The sequence below is a fragment of the Zootoca vivipara genome, chromosome 6 (assembly GCF_965207765.1).
Source record: "Zootoca vivipara chromosome 6, rZooViv2.hap1.1, whole genome shotgun sequence".
NCBI lineage: Eukaryota > Metazoa > Chordata > Lepidosauria > Squamata > Lacertidae > Zootoca > Zootoca vivipara.
In genome coordinates this window covers 46185884-46208387 of record NC_142589.1, presented here as the reverse complement: position 1 = coordinate 46208387, position 22504 = coordinate 46185884, and the positions used below count along the sequence as shown (strand labels likewise).

At 42.1% G+C, this 22504-nt stretch overlaps 1 long non-coding RNA gene across 1 annotated transcript; it reads left to right on the top strand.

The window, feature by feature from the left end:
- Nucleotides 1-2086: 2086 nt before the first annotated feature.
- On the top strand, nt 2087-3731 carry LOC148685326 (uncharacterized). The gene is made up of 2 exons (XR_015950542.1): nt 2087-2345; nt 3460-3731. It is a non-coding gene; the product is annotated as an uncharacterized LOC148685326 (long non-coding RNA).
- The last annotated feature ends 18773 nt before the right edge of the window (nt 3732-22504 follow it).

Genomic DNA, 22504 nt, shown 5'->3' with positions numbered 1-22504 from the left:
TTACAGAGATGGCGGCATTTATTGGATATTTAAATGAAGGAAGGCCTCAAGTGTAGGAAGGTGCACATAAAAATATATGAGTGTAACAATATTGTCTACATTGACTGGTAGCAGCGCCAGGGTTTCAGACGTGGTTCTCTCTCCCAGCCCTACCTAAAGTTGCTAGAGATTGAACTTGGGACCTTGTGCATTCAAATCACATCCTCTACTGCTGAGCTACAGACCTCTAAATAAATACAAATATATGTATAGTGTATGCAAGGCATTTGGAAGTACCATACAAATATAATAAAATAATAATAATAATAATAATAATAATAATAGCTTTCATATACAGTAGACACAAAGTTTGTGAAATGGCATAATTTATGCAGAATTCTACATTTATTGGTACAGAGTTTAGGGTTTGATCAGTAAAAAAATTATTTCTTATTTTTAAAGAACAGATGGTTTTTTTTAACACCTTGACTATTCTCCATGTAGGATCAGTAAACCCCTCAATCCTTCTCTTTTTAGCATGCTTTCAAATAAGATAAAGGGTGGTTAGCCAAGGCAGTTATCCTGTTCTCTGTAATTAAACAGTGTTTTAAGCCATGTTGACCAAACTTTAATAAACTTACTGCTGTCATAGGTTCTTGTGGGAACCATAGCTGCCAAGTTTTCCCTTTTCTCGTGAGGAAGCCTATTCAGCATAAGGAAAAATCCCTTAAAAAAAGGGATAACTTGGCAGCTATGGTGGGAACTGGTCTACCAAGTAGGTAGCTTCCAAAGTCAATCTGGTCTAAATATAACTTTTGCTGTTAAGGGGACCCAGTATTCTATTGTGCTTGGAACTGCTTTTATTGGACTCTCATAAGATTTGTTTGCATATATGGCATCTTTGAATGCCATTGCATATTTATCTCTCCCTAAATAGAATCATCTGAATATATCTGATAAAAAAAATACTAGCAAGATTTTACAGAGAATTGAAATAGGGATGGGGGAGGAATTTGATTCAGTTTGCATTTAAAGACAAACCTAACTAACTTGCATATTCAGAAACAATACGTAAAATGAAACAGCCTTTCACACTAAAATTCACATTTCTCTGAATTTTGCAATGCAGTTCTCCAGTAAAGTGACATGTGCAAAAATATGCATGGGTTAAAGTGAAATTTGCATAATAAAATTGGTGCAAATAACAGAAAATATGCCCTATTAGGGAAAACTGTATTGCAAAAGTGTGCATATTAGGGAAACTTGTATGCAATATACACAGATTAGGAGAAATGTTCACCAAAATGCTGATAAATTTTCATGATGAACAAACTAATTTGGAAATGTAATAATCACAAACTAATTTGGAAATGTGAAGAACAACTGAAAACTTTAAAAATGAGCAATTGAGAGAAATGCAAATTGACAGATTCATCCATTCCTGGTCTTTCCCCAAACAGCTGAATTTATATGATAAAAATACTAGCATGGTTATAAAGTTTTTTTAGATGTGTTCTCCCCTCTCACACTTGATATATGTAATACAGCTAATAAAAAGCTTCTAGTTGAAAAAAGTCACAAGTGTATAGTGTGTTTATTTTATAAAAACTGTTGGAATGATTAGGTTGGCCTCAATCAGAGTAGAAAATCCAAATTTCATTTTCACATGAACCTCAATTTCATTAGATGTGCTGAAACTACCAGAGGTTTGTTGCCTCGTTTTGTTATTGCTGATGTTGGAAAAGATAGCGTAAATATTCATCAGGTATAATAAAAGCTCTCTTTGAAGAGATTGGGTATTATTATTTTAAAAAGCATGAAAGGAAAAAAAGGGGAAAACTTTACTGTACATTAGGATCTTAACCAAATAAAGTTTTCAGAGTTTTGAAATGGAAGGGGGAGGGGAAAATCTGGATGGAAACAAGTTTTATAATGAGAAAATATTTAAATAGGGCAAGACTGTTTCCTGCAGAGCTGGGCTCTTTGCAATTTTTTTTTTTTGAGCAGTTGAAGTCACTACAGGAAGTAATTTTGCAGTTGAAAATAAGATCACATGAAACTTGGCTGCCTATCGTGATAAAAAGGAAATACATCACTCTGTAAAACTGCTGTGTGCTGTTCACTTACCGTAAAAAGCATCAGTAGGGTGTTTTTTTTTTAAAGGCACTGTTTCATTTTTGTCTGGAGTGTGGCCAGTGTTATTATCAGAAATGCAATGCCTCAAGGGATACACATAAACGCACACACACACACACACACACACACACACACACACCCCAGCATGGACTGCAATGCTCTGCACATTTACCTGGGAGGGAAGCACCACTGGACACAGGGGGACTTGCTTCTGAATAAACTGAAGAAGGGTAAGATCCCTGTGATTAAAATATCAGTTTTCAGTAGTGGTTGGTAGCTGTAGAGATATGTCTTTATTGACAGCATGAGATGTATTCCCCCAGCTTCACCATCCTGTATCCTCGGGAGCTGCAATGTTCATGGATGATAGTGACACCTGCTGGCTCCCACTACTGCCTGAACCTCTGCTCTAGACTTCCAGTGACTATGGATCAATATTAGTTTCCCCTGTGTACTATTGCCCTATCAATCCAGTGCACTGTGGGCAAGAAGAAATGGTGGCCACCACAGAAACATAGTGGCTGTGAGCTGCCATGCTTTTTTACCCACAATACACCAGCACAACAGAATTTGCAGGGCATTTTTTTCAGAGGGGGGGGGACTGAGATGGTGACTGTACAGCTGTCCCTCGGGTCTCACTGGCTTGCACATGGGCAACTCTAAAACCAGGCTTGAGTGCATCTTTAAACCCGGGGTGGGGAACTCGGGGGGGGGGGGCATAGTGATCCTTCCATCCTGTCTAGCTGGTCCTCAGAACACTCCCAGGGCAGACTTCTTGCCCAGCCACAACGCCTAGTGGCTCTGCCTCTTACCTTCCACATGAATGTTTTGGCCTACCTGAAATGAGTAACTGAACTCTGATAATGCCTCTTGCTTATCTGCATCGATGTGAGTGGAAACTAGTGTAATGTACAAAGGCAAAATTAACATTTGTTACTCCACCCACTTTTTGCCTCTGCCCATCACTGGCAAGTAGTCCCTGGAACTTTGCTCAAAAGGCCAAAAAATATTCCCCACCTTGCTTTAAAAAAAACCAAGAACGAAACCCTTGGGCTGCATCCAGTGTCAGTCATACTCAGAGCAGGCCCATCGAAATTAAAAAAAAACCAACATAATTAACTTAAGTCCATTAATTTCAGTGGGTCCACTCTAAGTAAAAGTCAGTTGGATACAACTGTCTACTGCAGTTTGAAGGTGTATTCCTAGGTGTTATGGTGAAGTAATGTTGTCTAACTTGTGTGCTAAGTTTCTCTATATTTAGATCCTGGTATTCTCTTAGTCCAGAGTGTGTATTTTTCTACAAGCAGGCAGGCTATCCTTATTTCCTCACTCATATCTTCTTAGGCTGCATTCTGAAACGGATAAGAGAATATTGTCTCTACATTACTCCCCTGCAGCTTTGGCGGCAAGCGGAAGCTTCAGACTGTCGAATTATGAATGCAATGAGCTTTTAAAGTTAAGTTTGCACTGCAAAAAAAGAAAGAAAAAAGAAAAATCATGATTTATTGATCTCTTTCATTAAATTTCCGCTGCTACCAAGTTGATACAAATTAGCTGGACTGAAACATGCAGAATCTTGATGAGAAATTCAAAAAAATAATCTTATTTACACATCACCTCTGAGACTACTTAATGGGACTATTTGTACATCTTTTTTTTTTAAAACATAATTTTTATTGATTTTACAAATTACAAAAGATGGTACATACATATACACCTTTTCCACCTTCTTCCCACCCCCCTCCATGGGTCCTCCCCTGCCACAGAAGTATCCCACGCAGGTGAACAGTCAGAAGTGGTCCATTTTATGATTGGGTTTCTGTCCTCCTCCCCCTCCCCTGCCCCCGAAGCCCCCCCCCCTGCCACCAGGGAGCTCCAGTGAACCAGGGCAGTACGCAGGAGTTCATCCATCCAACCATCTATTGTCATACCAAAAAAAAAGAAAATACAAAAAGAGAAAAAGAGAAAAAAGAGAAGAAAAAAAAAGACAAAAAGGAAAAAAGACAAAAAAAAATTCATCATAATTGTTAAATTCATAATTGTTAAACCATATTTTGTGGGCTTCCCCACCCTCCCCCCTTCCCCGGTTTTCCTCCCTTATTTATCATCTTCAACAGTTTCATAGTTCATATTTTATAACATACACCTTTATCTCTTATACCACTTTTAAACTAACTATTATCATTTTCGCCTATTGTCCACTCACTGAGAAATCAAACTCCCATTTTTTCTTCCCGTGCCTAATTTTTACCCCTCTATAGGCCTCCATATTTTCACCTTTTTCCAGAATCAATTCACTTTTTAAACCTATAATTATTCCCAAACTAACCTTACACCCCCCCAAGTACCGGCTCCACCCCACCAATCCAGCAAGTTCCATAGTCAGCAGTCCAGTTATAGTCCTATTAACCCATCCTTACAATCACAACTTCACTTTCCCTTCACCCCACCCCCTGTTTACAGTCTTTTGCCATCCAGGCCTCCATATCAGACCCCTGAGCTTCTTCTCTTCTCTGCTTAATTTTTCCTTCTTCCCTGTGGTCATTCTGGAGTTCCAGTAAGTCCAATCGTGCCCCCCTCGAAGGGGAGGCACTCCATCCAACTTTTTGTAGAGTAAAATCATCATTTTTTTCGTGATGGGCTTCATTTTGTGTTAAGTCATCACAGTCCTCATCATTGTCATTCTCACATTCGTCTTCTTCAGTTTCAAAAGCTTCATCTTCTAAGAAATCATATTCTGCCATCATCATCTGGAATTGTTTCTGTAACACTTGCCGTTGTGTCTCCTCTTGACATAGTTCTATTCTTGCTTCCCACATTAAGGTCAAAACAGTCCGCTGAAACTCAGGCGGGTACCTTTTTGTTGACATAGTTCAGTCCTGTCAAGGTCAAAACTTGTCACATGGGGTGGAATATAATCGCAGTCTATTTTCTCGACTCCATTTTAACAAGCTGGCTGCATTCTTAAAAATAAAGTTCGAACTCACATTTCAAAAGTATATAAACCAAAAAAGAATTTCCAAAAAGTCCAGAGATAAAGATAGAAATAGAATTTAACTATAAATCCTGATCAACTCACTGGATTGTCTGGGCTGCCGGCTCCCGAGGAACAGAAAGGTCTTTCTTAGTCTTAACTTCTTTCTGCAGGGCAATCACAACCACAGTCTCTCTCCCCTTTTACCCTGCATTTAGGGGAGATTCTCTTTGATGCCTTTGAGGAATCCTTTTAAGTTGAAATCTTCTGTTTACGGCTTCGGGTTTCTGTTTACTGTCTCTTATGTTACCGTAGGGGGGGGGGTGGCTTCCTCTTTTCCCCTCTCTCCCAGGTCCAAATTGTTGCCTTAATTTACATTCCAAAGAATCCAAATTACTCACAGTCTATTCATTTGCTGAATGTTCTTTGAAGAATTGGCCACCTCCACTTCCCAGACTCGCAGCTTCGCACTCTCAGAGCAGCAATGTCAGCCTGTCCGCCGCGGTTCACCTCCTCGCTCTCGGGGGCTTAAACAAAGCCGATCCGGGGAGGAGAGAGCCCGCTTTTGGCGCCGCCAGGCAAAATCTGTCCCCAAAAAGCTCGATTTGGGGCTTTTAAGGAGGTTTCGCTTCGCTGGAACGATTCCCTCCACCTCTGAAGCGCCGAGGTCCGCTCCGCTGTGCGGACCCCCGTCTGAGCAAGATGGCGTGGTCAACCGGAAGCCCGGGACTATTTGTACATCTTGTGTTATTTAGTTTGCTACAATATTTTACTGCTGATAATTCAACAGGAAAGCATTTGCAGTTTAGAGACTGGTATTTGCTTTTATATTTTAATTGGGAGAGAACATTGTTGATGAGTAGCGTGTGCTTCTATCAGTTTCATCAAGCATGAAGAAATGCCTTCTCTGAAGCTAAGCACAAGAATGGACTTCCTTTCCATATGTTTGGCATTACTTATGTTCAGACATTTGTGGGAATGCAGGAGCACTTAGCCTGGAAAGAAGGTGAAGCATCTATGCAAGCCCACCCTGGCATGTCCCTGCATGCTCTGGTTACACATCAGAGGATGCCACTGAATTCAATGGGACTTACTTCCAGGTAAATGAGCATAGGATTGGAGCTTAAGTGGCAGGGAAGTAACAGTTCATTCTAATTGCTTTCAAAATTTGTCTCCACTGCCATCATTTATACAGCACTTTTATTGCCGAAAGCCTTTTGCAAACCTTATTCCTTCAGTGCTCAAAATAATAGTGTGAGGCAGACTGTTAATCATGGGTCATTAGGACAGGCTGTAACCTTTAACAGGCTAATAATTTATCTATTGAAATGCCATTCTTGTCATAATACATTGTCAGTTGCTCTCAGGGCAAGTTGCTCACATTCTAAGCACCCTTAATGAATTTCACCACTTGTTCAGAAGAAATCTCAGTACCTGTTAAACTTGCATACAATCATACCTCTAGTTACGTTCGCTGCGGGTTGCATACATCACGGGTTATGAACTCGCCGAACCTGGAAGTGCCAGAACAGGTTACTTCCAGGTTCGGTGATTTGCGCATGCGCGTCGAATGACATCATGCGCAGAAGCACCGAATTGCAGGGCAAGCATGCGCAGATTTGGCGCTTCAGGTTCCATACTGCTCTGGATGCGAATGGAGCTCCAGAACGGATCCCGTTCTCATCCAGAGGTACCACTGTATTATGGAAAATACAAAAGGTGCTTTTTATCCAATGATTCTCAATACTTTGTCATGCCTAGTCCCCAACTTTTTGACAAACATGGAGCTGTCAGAGATCTGACCACAGATTGTGGACCTTCAGGACCAGCCAAGACCCCCTGAATCTGATGGGGAATATCTCCTTGAGGGGGCTCTCTGGGTTACCACCTGATGAAGAACCCAGAGAGCTGTCATCCCAGTCATGAGCCTCATCTCGCAGGTTTCAGTAATGCCTATTAGACCATATTTGCCATCCTGTACCAAGAGCTTAAATTCAGCTTGCTTGTTTCCCATACTCTGTGCATTAGTATAGAGACAAGCAAAACCATGAGTCATTCCCTCTTGCTGTTTCCTTCTTGCAGTTTCCAGCCCTTTAGCAGGTTACTGAAGCACTACCTCAGTTTCCTGTGCATGAATTAAGTTATTATTCCTAATACCCGGTGTTCCTTTGTGATTCATAATATAGTCAGAACTTAGTTTAAAGCTCTCCTGATCAGGTTCGTGAGACTCTTGGCAAACACATTCTTGTCAACCGCTGTGAGGTACAGCCCATCTCTTGCCATAAGTCCTTCCTCAAGAAAATGGAGACTATGGTCCAGGAAGCCAAACCTTTCCTAACAATGGCATCTGTGCAGCCAGAAGAAACTTCTTTTTCTACCCCAACTACATCCAAGGGATATGTGCAAATCCCAACTTAAGGAATGTAGAATCCCTTGATTGATATGGTGCCAAAGTGAAAATGTTATATGCCAAACCCACACCACAGAACAGGCACCGAGGGACTTTGCCCGTTTTGAATTTTTGTTGGGACTCCCAAAATATAGAACAGGGCCTAGTCTCTAGACTGTGTAGCATGCCAATCATAACAGATTGGATAATAGTCAAAAGCAGATGTGAGAAGCTGATTGGCAGATTGCTATCAATGAAGAGGTCTGGACTTGAGTGTGGGAGAAATTTCCTTCTAAATCTGTCACAATGAAAGATGTCACACTTAAAATATTGCACAGATGGTATCTCACACCTACAGTATATGTTTGGCCCATTTGGCTGCCTCCTATTTGCTGAACTGCTAGAGAGGATATGGAATGTTAAGCTTTATTCAACTTATGTGATGGACACATGGGAAAATGGCTCGGTTCTAGGAGGAACTATTTGTTGAAATAAAAGCAATTACCAGACAAAAAGCCTCTACCTGTCCAGAGCTGGCACTGCTCAGTCTTTTTATGGAAGATAACTTATTAGGAGTTTGAACTGTAACTTAATGTTATCTTTTACCAGCGGCCAGGCTCATAATCACAAGATACTGGAAGAATATGGAGGATGCTTTTTTGACAATCTGATACAATAAAGTATTGAAAATAGCACTTATAAAATCGGCAGAAGCACAGAGATTCTTTTGCAGCCCGACTGATATAGCTTTATTACGTACATGGCTAAAAATGAAGACAGAGGACTCTTCTCACATTATACATTGTTTTTGTTTAGCATAAACTGTATATAAACGTCTATATAAATGCTTATCTGGGATAGAAACTTGTTATTTGGACATTATTTGTGATGTGTTGCCTAAACTCCATCTTCAGAGCAATGGCTGAATATAATGTTGTGTTTGATGCTGTAAAATGTTGTAAGAATCTAATGGAATTATAAAATCCTCAAAAAAAAACAGAAATGTACATTTATTACTGGTCAAGGATGAAAAAGTTTAATTTCCGATATGGGAACTCAATTGGGAGTCAGAAACTCTCTGGCTGATCATTCAGTGATATACCAGTTGATCCTGATTTACCTTTTGCCTACTCTTGTCCTAAACATACCAATGCATAAAATGGCCTTAACAGCCATAGTTTGAATCAGAGCTCTTGAAATTTACTGCTATCACAATTAGAAACAAGTTTCCAGTGTTTGGATGGTGTTAGAAGTGGATTGCAGTTAACTGGCAAACCCTCTATATAAATAGAAACTGTCAATCGATACTTGTGATCAGCAAATAAACAGAAAGCAAAGTGAGGTTTGCTTTCCTTGCTGCGAAGAACATTAACAGAATCATGGCTTCTTGCAGTTCAGGGTGAACAGCTCTGATGCTTTGCGACTGTGGAAGAGAATAGTAGTATATGAAGGAAGACATCAAACTCTTAACTGTCTCTTGTAACCCTGAATTAATAATGTCATTGCCAATAGGAAAGGCTGTTGTAGGTTCTTAGAAGAGAAGATCAAAGTGATTGAAATAAGGAAATATAGAACATGATCCAGTCAAAGTGTTAAACTAGGACTAGGGAACCCGTGGCCTGCCAAATGTTGCTGGACTCCAGCTCCCACCAGCCCCAGTTATAGCAGTCAATAGTGAGGGAAGATGGGAGTTATAGTTTAAAGAATGATGGGAGCTGTAGTTCAACAATGTCTGATTTAGGATTACGGTATGTCCGTAATCCTAGGGACCCAGGTGGCACTGTGGTTAAACCACTGAGCCTAGGGCTTGCTGATCAGAAGGTCGGCGGTTCGAATCCCTGTGACGGGGTGAGCTCCCGTTGCTTGGTCCCAGCTCCTGCCAACCTAGTAGTTCGAAAGCACGTCAAAAAATGCAAGTAGATAAATAGGAACCGCTACAGCGGGAAGGTAAACGGTGTTTCCATGTGCTGCTCTGGTTTGCCAGAAGTGGCTCTGTCATGCTGGCCACATGACCTGGAAGCTATACGGCGGCTCCCTCGGCCAATAATGCGAGATGAGCGCGCAACCCCAGAGTCAGTCACGACTGGACCTAATGGTCAGGGGTCCCTTTACCTTTACCTTTACCTTTATGTCCTTCCTATTCTGCTTTAGGTTTTTAAGAATAAGGTGCTGACATAGTAGCTCAGTCGGTAGAGCATGAGACTCTTAATCTCAGGCTTGTGGGTTCGAGCCCCTCGTTGGGTGAAAGATTTCTACATTGCAAGGGTTGGACTACATGACCCTTGTGGTCCCTTTCCAACTCTACAATTCTATGATTCCATGGTAGATAAAAATAGCAACATAGAAATAGATATTACTAAACAGTTTAGGGCAGAGGTCAGCAAACTTTTTCAGCAGGGGGCCGGTCCACTGTCCCTCAGACCATGTGGGGGGACGGACTATATTTTGGGGGGGAGGGGGTGGGTGGGAAATGAACGAATTCCTATGCCCCACAAATAACCCAGAGATGCATTTTGAATAAAAGCACACATTCTACTCATGTAAAAACACGCTGATTCCTGGACCGTCCGCAGGCCAGATTTAGAAGGCGATTGAACCGGATCCGGCCCAAGGGCCTTAGTTTGCCTACCCATGGTTTAGGGACATTATACATTTAAAGCACTCTGACAACACTTCAGCACTCCTGGCTGCCCCCAAATAACCTTAGGTGCTGGGAGTTATCCGGGAGACCTCTGTTCCCCTCACAGAACTACAAACTCCAGGACTTCCCTGGAAAGAGAGGGAAATAAGACAAGTCCGTTAGGAAGGCCAAGACAAGGAGGCGTGGGGCTCCTCCTCCAGCTGTGTGTTAGTGGGAAGAGACAGAAGGATTTAAAGGGTGTAGGATTTCAGCTTGCCCGATGTAAATGAGCAGGAAACAGTGTCAGTTTTGCAAGCCTGAGAGGGAGGGGCCAGAGCAGAAGGCGGGTGTTATGTTTTATGCCGCAGAGTTACTCAGACACAATGTTTGTGGTCTCTTTGAATCTAAGCTGCAGCAATGGAAGGAACAGGACCCTCTTGGGATGTGAACGCTCTGCCCTCTCTCCCTCTAGACTTTGGTTGTGTATATGCGTATATAATCCATACATCATAAAGACACCACAGTCTCTGCTGTGCCTCATTATCCAAAAAGAAACACAGACCCTGATAAGCACGCCTGGTGCCCCTGAAATCTCTCCACCGCTTGGAGATTTGGGACGCATCTAAGTGTAACCATATCCAATTAAAAGACTCGTAGCAATAGGAAGACCTTCAACACTTGTCTGAAATGCAACTGGGAAAAGTACAGCATAAATATTACAGGGAACATATGCACATATGTACATAAGCATGTATCATATAAATCTCATTATTCTCCCTTCTCAATATGTGGAATGGAGAGGTTACATGGACTGGCCAGATATATGCATGGAGGTAATCACATATCAGGCTACATGCTACACTCAAGGTCACCATGAGAGCCAGTGTGGTGTAGTGGTTAAGAGCGGTAGACTCCTAATCTGGGGAACCGGGTTTGCGTCTCTGCTCCTCCACATGCAGCTGCTGGGTGACCTTGGGCTAGTCACACTTCTCTGAAGTCTCTCAGCCCCACTCACCTCACAGAGTGTTTGTTGTGGGGGAGGGAGGGGAAGGAGATTGTTAGCCACTTTGAGACTCCTTCGGGTAGTGATAAAGCGGGATATCAAATCCAAACTCCTCTCCTCCTTCTCCATTCTCATAGCAGAGGGTAATATGTGTGGGTCCAACCACATGCTTGGGACCATGGGATTTCAAATGCTGAGAGTACCAAGTAATTTGACGTACCAAGTAATTCTAAATCACAGAAGGCAGCAAAGCGCTTGACATGTGCAAAGGGGTGGGGGGAGGTATTTGCATTTTTAAAAAGTTTATTTTTACAGTATTAATCTTTTTCTCAGGGTGTTAAGCACTTGTCCAGGCTCCCTCTGCTGGCTATGAATGTTGAAGTTAATTTGATTTAATGTATGTGCACTGTTTCTGCTGACAAAAATAACTGTATTTCATGCTCTCATTCCTCCTCCTGCTCACCGTAGATGTCTTTTTGTAATTACACTATTGTGTTTGTTTATGACTAATGCAAGCTCATCCTTCTGAGACTGCTGGGTGATTCATGTTTAAGTGCATTTTAGAAACTGACTCCACACACTTGGCAGAAAAATATATATCAAGAAGCATGGTGGTCAATACACAAAATACACAGCCTTGCATGCATATATCCATCAGCTGAGTATTTCATTATTACTGTTTACACCTATGCTGTTAGTCACTGTGATTGCACAGTGCATCATAAGAGAGGAGGGAGGCAAGCAAGCAAACCAGTCGAACCAACACCTCCTTCTTATTAACGTCACCACTGCCAAGTGAATATGTAAATTTTTCCCTGGCTGCTTCTTTAACCTTCTAGTCTCTAAGTGACCCAGCCTACTCCCGGTAGGTGTGTGGTGCATAACAAGGCCTTAGACTAATTCCCCTCTCTCCCAAAGACATGAGGCTTTTACTTACAGATTTAGAAAGACAACACATTACACAGTTTTCAAGGAAATTGCTACCCCAAAGAGCATTTTTTTAAAATAAACATATCTAGGTGTACCTTTTCTAGATTATTTCCCTGACCAAACCAATATTTATCCATTCACATTGTTAAGTTCAGCTTCTGGATCACTTCATGACCTTCTCCTGGTTCCTTCTTCCTGCAGTGCCAGTGCCCTCCACTATTCCAAATCCCCCCCCCCGTCTCATGAAGTTCTTCAAACTTCTCACTCCACAACCTTCCGCCTATTCCACGTTTTTCTAGCCTGACATATAGAGTATTTGCACTCTCTCTCCTTTCCAGCTTTTTAGTGATTCAGAAGGAGAGGAGAGTGTTGGTTTAGTTTCTCTTTCTCTTTAATTTCTAGGTGCCTAGGATGAACCTTTGGACCCTCCTGTGCAAAATTTCCTCAGCAAAACATCCCCTCTTAAACTTTTGACTCTCCTGTGGACAACTCCCTGAGCAAAACACCCCATTGAACTTTTAATCTTCATATGATCTCCTGATCGTCCTATGCACAAGAGCCCTTAAAGGAAAAAGCAACCCCATTATATGCTATATTTTTCAACCAAAAGCCCAACAAAAAGTGACTGAAATTCCAGTTCCTTCACAGGAACCCTGAGTAGACCAATACAAGAGCTCAAAGGTTGCCGTAGTGATACACAAAATTAAAAATAAAATACAACATACAATGTAAAAACAGTCATATCAACAATCTCCAAAGGCCTGGGTAGGTTTATAAAGCAGCAGATGCTCCTCGAAGCATGCTAATCCTTGGCTTACCCATTTGTCTAAGTGATTACTTACAGTAAAATGTTCTGACTGCTTGTGCAATGCCTCCTTGCCCAAGCTATGGCTGTCTTAAATGGTGGTTTAATAATTGGCAAAAATTTAACAAAACAATATAAAGGCAACGTAAAAAACCCACTACAAACAAAATAAATACATATAAAAATGCAATCTAAAATCAACAGCAGTGACACCACCTTCCTCCCCCCACAACCAAAAACTTTCCTGAACAGAACACCCACACTTATAAAGCATTTGAACAACTACCCTATACCTACAAGAGTGCCATTACCACAGTGAGGCTGACCCAACAGGGGGGTGGGGGGAGGCATTTACATCAGCCACCACTGTGCTTGCTCACAGAAATAAGCTTTTTGTACCCCAAGAAAGTGACTGAAGGCATAATTTTACCTGAGAACTGATATTAATGATGGGGATTTGCGGTTGCTGATGAGGAAAATGGCAGAGAAAATGATTTTGAGACATTCCTGATGGCACTTCTGAATAATCTGCCAAAATGTACTTCTGAAAACCCCTCATCTCATAAAGCGCTTCTCTACTACAGCAATCCTGAATACAGTTAGCCTGCTTGCAACCTTACAGTGGGATTTAAACTTGCTTAGATTTGCAACCAAAATCGGCTTATATTAAAATATATCCCTACTTCCTCACTATTTTCTCATGCTTCTCATTCAGATGAACTGGTCACCTGAGCAGATCAATAAGCATGATGCAAATATAACATTTTTTCCCCCTCAACTTCTCAGTGCTAAGCTAAAGCTGTTCTATTCAGGAAAGTATTTGGCTGTGTGGGGAAGAAGGTGGTACCACTGCTGTTGGTTTTTGGCTGTGGTGGTGGGGTGTTCTTTAACCTACGTACATCCTCTTTCCTGCTCTAATGAACAACCAACCAAATCACCATCACCATCCCAACTAGAATATATACCATGTTGGACCCTTGGGTCCACCTTGTTCTTCAGGATTTCAGACCAGGTTCACTCCTAGCCCTTCTTGGAGATACCGGGGATTGAACCTGGGACCTTCTGCATGCAAAGCAGATGCCCTACCACTAAGCTACAGCTGTTCCACTGTCTTTCTTTGCTTCAGTCCCTAGTTCCCCTTACTTTTAAGATTTCATGCCCCGTTCCATCTTCTCTCCAAACACAAACACACAGCTCATTGTGACTATTCTTCTCCCTTTACATTACTCAAAGACAACATTTGGCATGCACACACAAAATTGTAAATACAATCATAGCCAATATCAAAATTGTGTGTCTGTTTCCCATCATATGTCATAATAAAACTGCCTTTTTCAGTGAGAAATACATAAAGAAGTATTCTCCTGCCATCGTTAACCACCAGTTTCTTTGTCCCCCCTTTCTCTGTCCCCCCCAAAAGCAACTCCAATATTTTTTACAAATGATATGTCTTTTTGTTTTAAGTACTGCATGACACAGAAGCAATACGTTGGGCAAAATCTGATAGCTAGCATAAAGAGTGTTAAGTGAAACAAACATTTCTGTATAAATATTTTGCATTTAGATCAAATCTGAGCTGTGAACAACAAGGGATAATTAGCTTTATGAATTCTCCTTGGTGGTTAGATTTGGTCTATACAATTTTACGTCTCTCCTGAATTGCTGGGTTTAGCACATTACACTTAATTGAAGGTTTCAGCTTTATAAATGGAGCCATCTTGGCTGGGGAAAACGATATTGTGTTGATTGGGTTTGGGGGATCTGCTATGCTGTCCCCATGTTCCTGTCCACTCCTTCAGCTTTCAAAACAGGCATAATGTCACTTGGGGAAGAGGCTCTGCATGTATAGTGCAGCAGCGACAAAATGGTAAAAGCACCTTCCTTTGGGCAATTTTCGTTTAGAGAAAAGGAAAGTAAAAGACGACATGATAGTGGTGTACAGCATGATGCATGGAGTGGAGAAGATGGACAGAGAGAAGCTTTTCTTCTTTACTCATAGCACTACAACATGGGGACATCAAATGAAGCTGAATGTTGGAAGACTCGGGACAGACGAAAATGGTACTTCACACAATGCAGAGTTAAATTATCGAATCTACTCTCACAAGAGGCAGTGATGGCTGCCAACTTGGGCGGCTTTAAAAGAAGATCAGACAAATTCATGAGCGACAAGGCTAACAATGGCTACTAGCCAACATGGCTATATGCTGCCTCCACATTTGAAGGCAGCAATGCTTCTGAGTATAAGTTGCTAGAAACTGCATAAGGAGAGAGTGCTCTTGGGTTTGGGTCCTGCTTGCTGGTTTCCCATTGAGGCATCTGACTGGCCACTTTGAGAACATGATGCTAGGCTAGATGGGCAACTGGGCCTCATCCCTACAAGCTTTCCAAAATAAAATGGATTTAACATGGCATCATGAAGATAACAGACCCTCTGAAATTCACTCTCAGCAGGATCCCATCCTCGTCGCCAGTGAAATATACTCGGAGTCGAGAGTGAATTTCATGCTCTTTATTCAGCTCATAGTCATCAAGGAGAAGAAGAGAAGAAGAATGGCTCTTGCGTGATTGGCTACCTCAGGGCTACACCTGTGGGCCAATCAGGTTGTGGATTGACTTCTGCCTGCAGCCTGATTGGCTGCTCCTACAGGCCAATCAGGTTGCAGATTCACTTCTTCCAGCCGCCTGATTGGCTGCTCCTGCAGGCCAATCAGGTTGCGGATTCACTTCCACCTGGAGTTGGATTGGGTAGCTCCTGCGGACCAATCAGACTGCTGATTCTGAATCCTATTGTTCTAGGATTCAGCTCAGTACATAACACCCTCCAAGTGTCCTTTTTTCCAGGGGCATTCCTGATTTAGAGAAGCTGTCCTGGATTCTGATTTGATCCCAAAATATCCGGCTTTTCCTAAAAAGGTAAAGGACCCCTGACCATCATGGACGACTCTGGGGTTGCAGCGCTCATCTCGCTTTACAGGCTGAGGGAGCCGGCGTTTGTCTGCAGACAGTTTTTCCAGGTCATGTGGCCAGCACGACTTAAGCCGCTTCTGGCGCAACAAAACACCGAAACCAGATTTCATTGAGAAATGTTGGAGGCTATGGAGTTATCCAACCTCTGAGTTGTCTGAAGACAATCCTGTACAGGAAAGTTCTTTTTTCTTTTTTTAATGTTTAATGTTTTATTATGTTGGAAGCTGCCCAGAGTGACTGGGGCAACCCAGTAAGATGTGTGGGGTATAAATAGTAAAATTATCATTATGGAATGGGACGTCCCTATGTTCATCGGAGAAATGTTGGAGGGTATGAGATAAGTGAGAAGTGATCTACACCTTGAAGTACTTGGAGGAAAGTAAGCAAGTAAGTTACCTCTGCTGATTGTCTTACACATTGATAGCTTAAGAACAGTCATATTGGATCAGAACAAAGGCCCATCTAGACTAGCATGCTGTTCTCACAGTGACCAAGCAGTTGCCTGTGGGAAGCCAACAAGCAGGACATGAGTTGAATAACCTTCTCCCAATGGTGATACCCAGCAGTTGGAATTCAGAATCCTCCTGCCTTTGATACAGGAGAAGTTACCATACCCTCCAACATTTCTCCGATGAACATAGGGAAGTCCCATTCCATAATGATAATTTTACTATTTATACCCCACACATTTTACTGGATTGCCTCAGCCACTCTGGGCAGCTTCCAACATAATAAAACATTAAACATTAAAAAAAACCTTCCCTCTACAGGATTGCCTTCAGACAACTTGGGGGTTGTGTAACTCCTTACCCTCCAACATTTATCCAATGAAAATAAGGACACCCTAAGGAAAAGTGGGACATTCCGGAATCAAATCCGAAACCGGGACAGCTTCTTTAAATCAGGGACGTCCCTGGAAAATAGGGACACTTGGAGGGTCTGAGTTACACCATGATCTTCCCTATGCCCTCATGGGTTTCCTGGGAAGCAAGGGGTGTCCTAGTTTTGTGACTGAGGTAGAAGCCGGAGTATGCTGCCCTTCATCTCTGCAGTCTCTGGGCAATCTTGATGGAAGATGTTCTTACACAAAGAAGAATGTCCTTAAGTCACTTACAGCATAAAATAATCACAAAACACAACACCTACAGATGTTAATAAAAAGGCAAAATTTACCCCCACATTGTATATGTGTGCACGGTGGGAATATTTTCATCCGTAGCACATTGCCAGTGTGTTAGAGGATGTTTCTTTCTGTCCATTGCTGTAAATGAATGAGAAAATCACTTTTATTTGAATCTCTCCTTTGCTTTCAGATTTTGTTTTCTGTGTGTTTTTGTGAGTTCCACTCTGTGGCTATTTCCTCCTCCCAGGAACCACTTTTTTCTTTCTTTCCGATCCAAGCCTGCTCTTGGGCTGTGTTTACAAACCCATACACTGGCCTGAACTCTTTCCGTTTGTTCAGTCGTCTAGCAAATCCCCGTCTACACAGATTGATTATGCAACTATAGGAACGCAGGTGATTAAGCAACAAAAATAGCTCCAGCTAGTCCCTGAGTAGAATGGAGCTGAACAAACCCAGAATCAAAAAGTGGCTTTTAGCTAAATGAGCATTTGCAGGGAAAAGGCATGGTTTTGATGAGAAGAATGAGTCATTATAGCTATGCATTCTCCCTGCTAACTAAGGCCGCATACTCACTGGTAAACCTGTAGCAACTTTCACACAGTCCATCATGTGACTTACTAGGGGAAAGTGTGCATAAAAAGTATATAAAAAGCATATACCTCAGGATACGTCCACTGTGGGTTGCATCTTTTCAGGTTATGGACGCACCGAACCCTGAAGTCCCGGAACGGATTACTTCTGGGTTCGGCGCGTCCGTGACCTGCGTGCATGCGCAGAAGCGCTAAATCACGCTTTGTGCATGCACACTGCATTGCGTCACACGTGTGCGCAGATGTGGCGCTTCATGTTGCGGCCTTTTCATGTTGCGAACGGGCCGCCGGAACGGATCCCGTTCGCAACATGAGGTACCACTGTATAAGTTAAAATTTTATAGAAAGATATATAATGCATTATATTCGGGAAATTTGCTGGCAATAATTTATGTATTAGGAGAAATTCGCACTAAAATGCTGGCAAATTTTAACAAGAACTTTTGTTTTGAGGAAAAAAAACAATAATCACAAGCTGATGCAGAAATGCTAAGAACTGGAAAAAAGAAAAATTGTCCATCCCTAATCCTATGTTAGACCTGGTCAGTTAGGTCCATTAATTTCTATGGAACTACTCTGAGTATAACTTAGAAGCTGCAGCAAATCCATAAAATACATGGACAAAAAGTAGGGTACATGGTGACCCTTCCCTGAATTTCTTTATCTTCAGAATTTTGCCATTTCAAACCTGCTGGAATGTTTAAGTAGCTGCTGCCGAAACTGGTGCTTCTGTTAGTTCTCGCAATCTCTTCCCCGTGAAAACCTGGAGGCTTTTCAGAAAACACTTCCTCTTCCATTTCCAGCAGGGTCCTTTTATTATTGAATAAGTAGTATGTGCCATTTCTTGCTGTGTTTCCCCATTCCCCCTAGCATCTGCAAATAACTTCCAGCGGGTCCTTATTGATTCTCCACCTGTTCTATAGCCCCCTTGCCGCTAATGTTGTACTGAGATGGCAGACGTGTGAGACTGAGAGCAGGGAGCTCCCAGTCCTATTGGTCACAGCAAATACACAGAACATGGAAAGCGTCTGACCTCTCTGACAGTTTTCTGAAATGCTGAGAACATCAGAAGAGAACTGCTGCGCAAGACCTAAGGTCCGTGTAGCCCACCTTCCTGTTTGCAACAGCATATAGCCTGATCATCCCGTTTTATTCTGCATTGGTCAGGGATAGGGATGGGAAAGAAATCTGATTCAGCTTGCATTTAAACGAGGACCTACCAGATTTAAACTCTCCAAAATAATATATGAACTGAAATGCAGCCATCCTTTGAAACATGTGCATAAAATTGCATTTACTAGGGTGTGCATATAAATGCTTTTATTAGTGTATATAACATACAAAACTTATTCTGTTGGGGGGGAATGTATATATTAGGCAAAATTGCATACAAACTGCATTATGCACACTTAAACACTAATAAACTTCCATGTATTTTTTTTTAATTAAAAAATTGCAAACTGAAATTAAGGTTGGGAAAATGAGATACCGAGAGAAACCAAACTGGCAGATTCATCTGCCTGGAGTCCTGTGTCCAGTTATGGGTGTCATGTTTTAAGAATAAAATTGGCCAACTGGAGGAAATTCAGGGGAGGTGGACCAGGGTAGTGAGGGGTCTGATAACCATGTCCTATGAGCAATTCTCATACGTGGGCGTGGGCATGTGTGAATGTGCGTGTGCCACTTGGAATAATGAATGAATGAATGAATGAATGAATAATTGTTTTTTCCCCTATGAATGAAAGCAACTCATTGTTTTCTTTCAGCGTAGAAATGGTCAAAACCAGTGCCACATTGTGAAAATCATTGGCCCTAGCCCAGCCTGCTGAGAACTGGCAGCTTTCAGAGAAAATTTAGTAGAGTGCACCAGCCCCATTTAAAGAAAATTGTGCATCCCAAGTTAGAGCCTTAATAGCCTTGCCCTGGTCAAAGTTGCCGTCATCTCTGTCATGGGTGGGTGAGGGAACAAAATGTAGGGCCAAGTACAAATATTCTAGATTGTTTGTTACAGAATGTCCTGAACCATGGGGTACCTGGCAGCAAGTCCTGCTGGAGTTGCACAATCCTATGGCAGATGCTAGCATGCAGTCCAGCAGGCCAACAGGTCCGAAGTACAGTCAGGCCAGGTTCCTGCCTCTGCAGCTGATCCAGGGATCAGAGCACCTGAGGTCAGTCCTGCACAAGCACAGCCCCAAAGAGCTCCCTGGAACATCCAAGACATGGGAAGACCCAACATGTCAGCTCTGCTTCTCTTTTATACCTTGCATGCTGATTGCAGCATCTGGGTTTGACAAGGCATGTGACCCTCACCTGTTCCAAGCCTACTCCAGCAAATGAATCACACACCTCCTCTCAGAGCTAACAAGCTCTACCTGGCCAGCTAGTGATCTGGGCTCTGGCCTGCCTCCACCTCCTAGAGCAGCGGTGGCCAAACTTGGCCCTCCAGAAGTTTTGGGACTACAATTCCCATCACCCCTGACCACTGGTTCTGTTACCTAGGATGATGGGAGTTGTAGTCCAAAAGCAGCTGGAGGGCCAAGTTTGGCCACCACGGTCCTAGAGTGTTCCTCCTGCTTCTTCTTATGCCTTAGAGCTTGGCATGTTCAGGGAGACAGGAGCCCCTCTGCCTCCGGTGATGGGTCACAGCTCTGGTTCCTGTGCACTGACCTTCATCCCCTTGCCATCCTCCATCATCCCGTGAGTACTTTCTACACCATCCTCTCCTTCTCCATCTCCTGCTTGCCCTGGTGTGTCCCAGTCATGGCTATACTCCTCTTTCTCCTCCCTGCTGTCCTGCCAGTTCATGACACACAATCTTTCCTGGACCACCTGAATGAAACACACAGGTCACATTTGAGAATGGTTGATATTGCTTATAGTGTTAGCCTGTAAGGAAGTTTGGGGATGATGTGTTCCACATGATTTCTAAAATCCTGACTATTACAGTGATTAAAGACCTAGACTTTAATTTTGAGGAGCAAATTAAGATACTTTGTTTAAGCTATTAATAATCCATTTCCTGGTAGCAGCACAGATGGAGGCCACATTCTTACAGAGAAGTGATTGCTTGTTAACTATACAAAACTGGTATGATAGGTTTTCACCCAATTCCATATAGCACAGTGCAGAAAAATGCTCAATAGGCATAGCAGCTATTTTCAAAATATACTTTAACTGAGTGCAGTCCACTCTTGCCTGAATTGTTGGCTACCTGGATTCTGAACCAAGAAAGAGCTGCTGATATTCCTGATGGTAGAGAGTATAGTTTCTGGAGGGAAAATATTATTCTGCACAATTTCCAAAACTTTAATGAAATTCAAACAGAGCTCCAGATTTCAACACCACCGAGCATTTGAGTAAGCATTTAGGCACCAAATATCTTTAGAGTAGGTTCAATCAGCTGTCCTCCCTTATTGCAACAGAATTTCATCAATGCCCCTCTGGTTTTCTGTGCTTTGACTTTCACTGCCTCCATTTGGCACTTCCGAGAGAGGAAGTTTGCTTCACTCCTCATGGTGTTTTAAAAGCATCAGTCATACCACCATTTAAACCTACTCTGACCCTCATCTCTATGTTGCTGCATAGTTCTTGGATCAATAGCAGAAGTCTGCAGTCAATGTTACCAATTTGAAATATCTCTCATAGTCTGTGTTGTTTAGGTAAATAAGCCTACCAGGATAGGTGTCCACCATTCTATGTATTCCTTCTAGAGCTCAGGTGGAAGCATATCTTCTCCAGGAGCTTTGTTTGATTTCATGCAGGAAATAATGGCCTTTGTCACATTACAGGAGACTGGTAGCCATTCAGGTAGGTTTGAGAAATCCACACACACTGCTGGCACATGTGATTGCCCAGATTGACAACCAACTATGTTGGAGAAATTTTTACATAACCCAACCAGAGGCAGGAATGATGTTCTCACTTCATTTAAACCCCGGGCCACCAGTTCCCATAATTTGTATTCCCCCTGCTCCATTACTGCTAGTCCCAGTTCCTTACCACTGGTTTTTTTTATTTTCAGCTCTCTTGTTTTTGAGCAGACTCTTGTATTCCAATCTACCTTTGGTCAAATTTTCCTTGGATTCTCATGCAATCCCTTAGCTAGAACTTTTGCTTTGCATGGACCGTCCAACCAGCCACGGTGTGTTGATTGTGTGTAGTTATTAATTGTAGATGTTATCAGATAGGGCCTGTGTTCTGTTACAATTTGCTGGAAGACATCAACAAGACTTAGAGATTTGATGCAAGCTTGTTCAGTGATACTATATAGTGTCTCTTGAATATCGCTGCTCAATCTGTGAGAACAGCAGCAGTTAAAAACAAACAAGAAGCATTTTAAAAAGAAGATTGGGAGCTGGGAGCTGGCACTTGTGGTTGGATGACAATTGCTATCAGTCAGAGCCAGCATGGTCAAGGATCAGTGGAGTTCCAGTCCCACAATATCTGGAGAGCCACAGGTTTCCTACCTCTGTTTTAGGGGATGGAAAAGCAGGGTATAAAACTTTGATAAATTTAGACAGTGAAATATGTATGCACGTGTTTAAAGCCAAAAATTTCAGTTTAACCAGCTTGCAGATCTGGTTGCTTGTAAGTAGAAACATCAAAATAAAGGGAGATAATATTCCCTCACCTAGCAGTAGAAAACAAGCTCAATTATATAGTGTGCTGCCAATCAATTTGGTTTTCAAACACACTGCAGCTGCAGCCTATGGCTAAGCTTTTGCCAAACAACATCAGTTTAATATTTCTAGTGCCAGAATCTCATCTGTAAGAGCACACAGCTGATCTGTAATGTGAGATATTGCCTCTTATCTTCTTGAACAGCAACTCATTTTTTCAAGGCATCTAAAAAAGAGAGAGTCAATAATGAAGTCCTCAGATGGTAAATTAGAACTGGGAAGAAATGGGACATTTTAACTGTTAACTGTTAACGATGGCGGAAGAATGAATTCATATCAAAATTGAATTATTTGATGAGGAAAGTA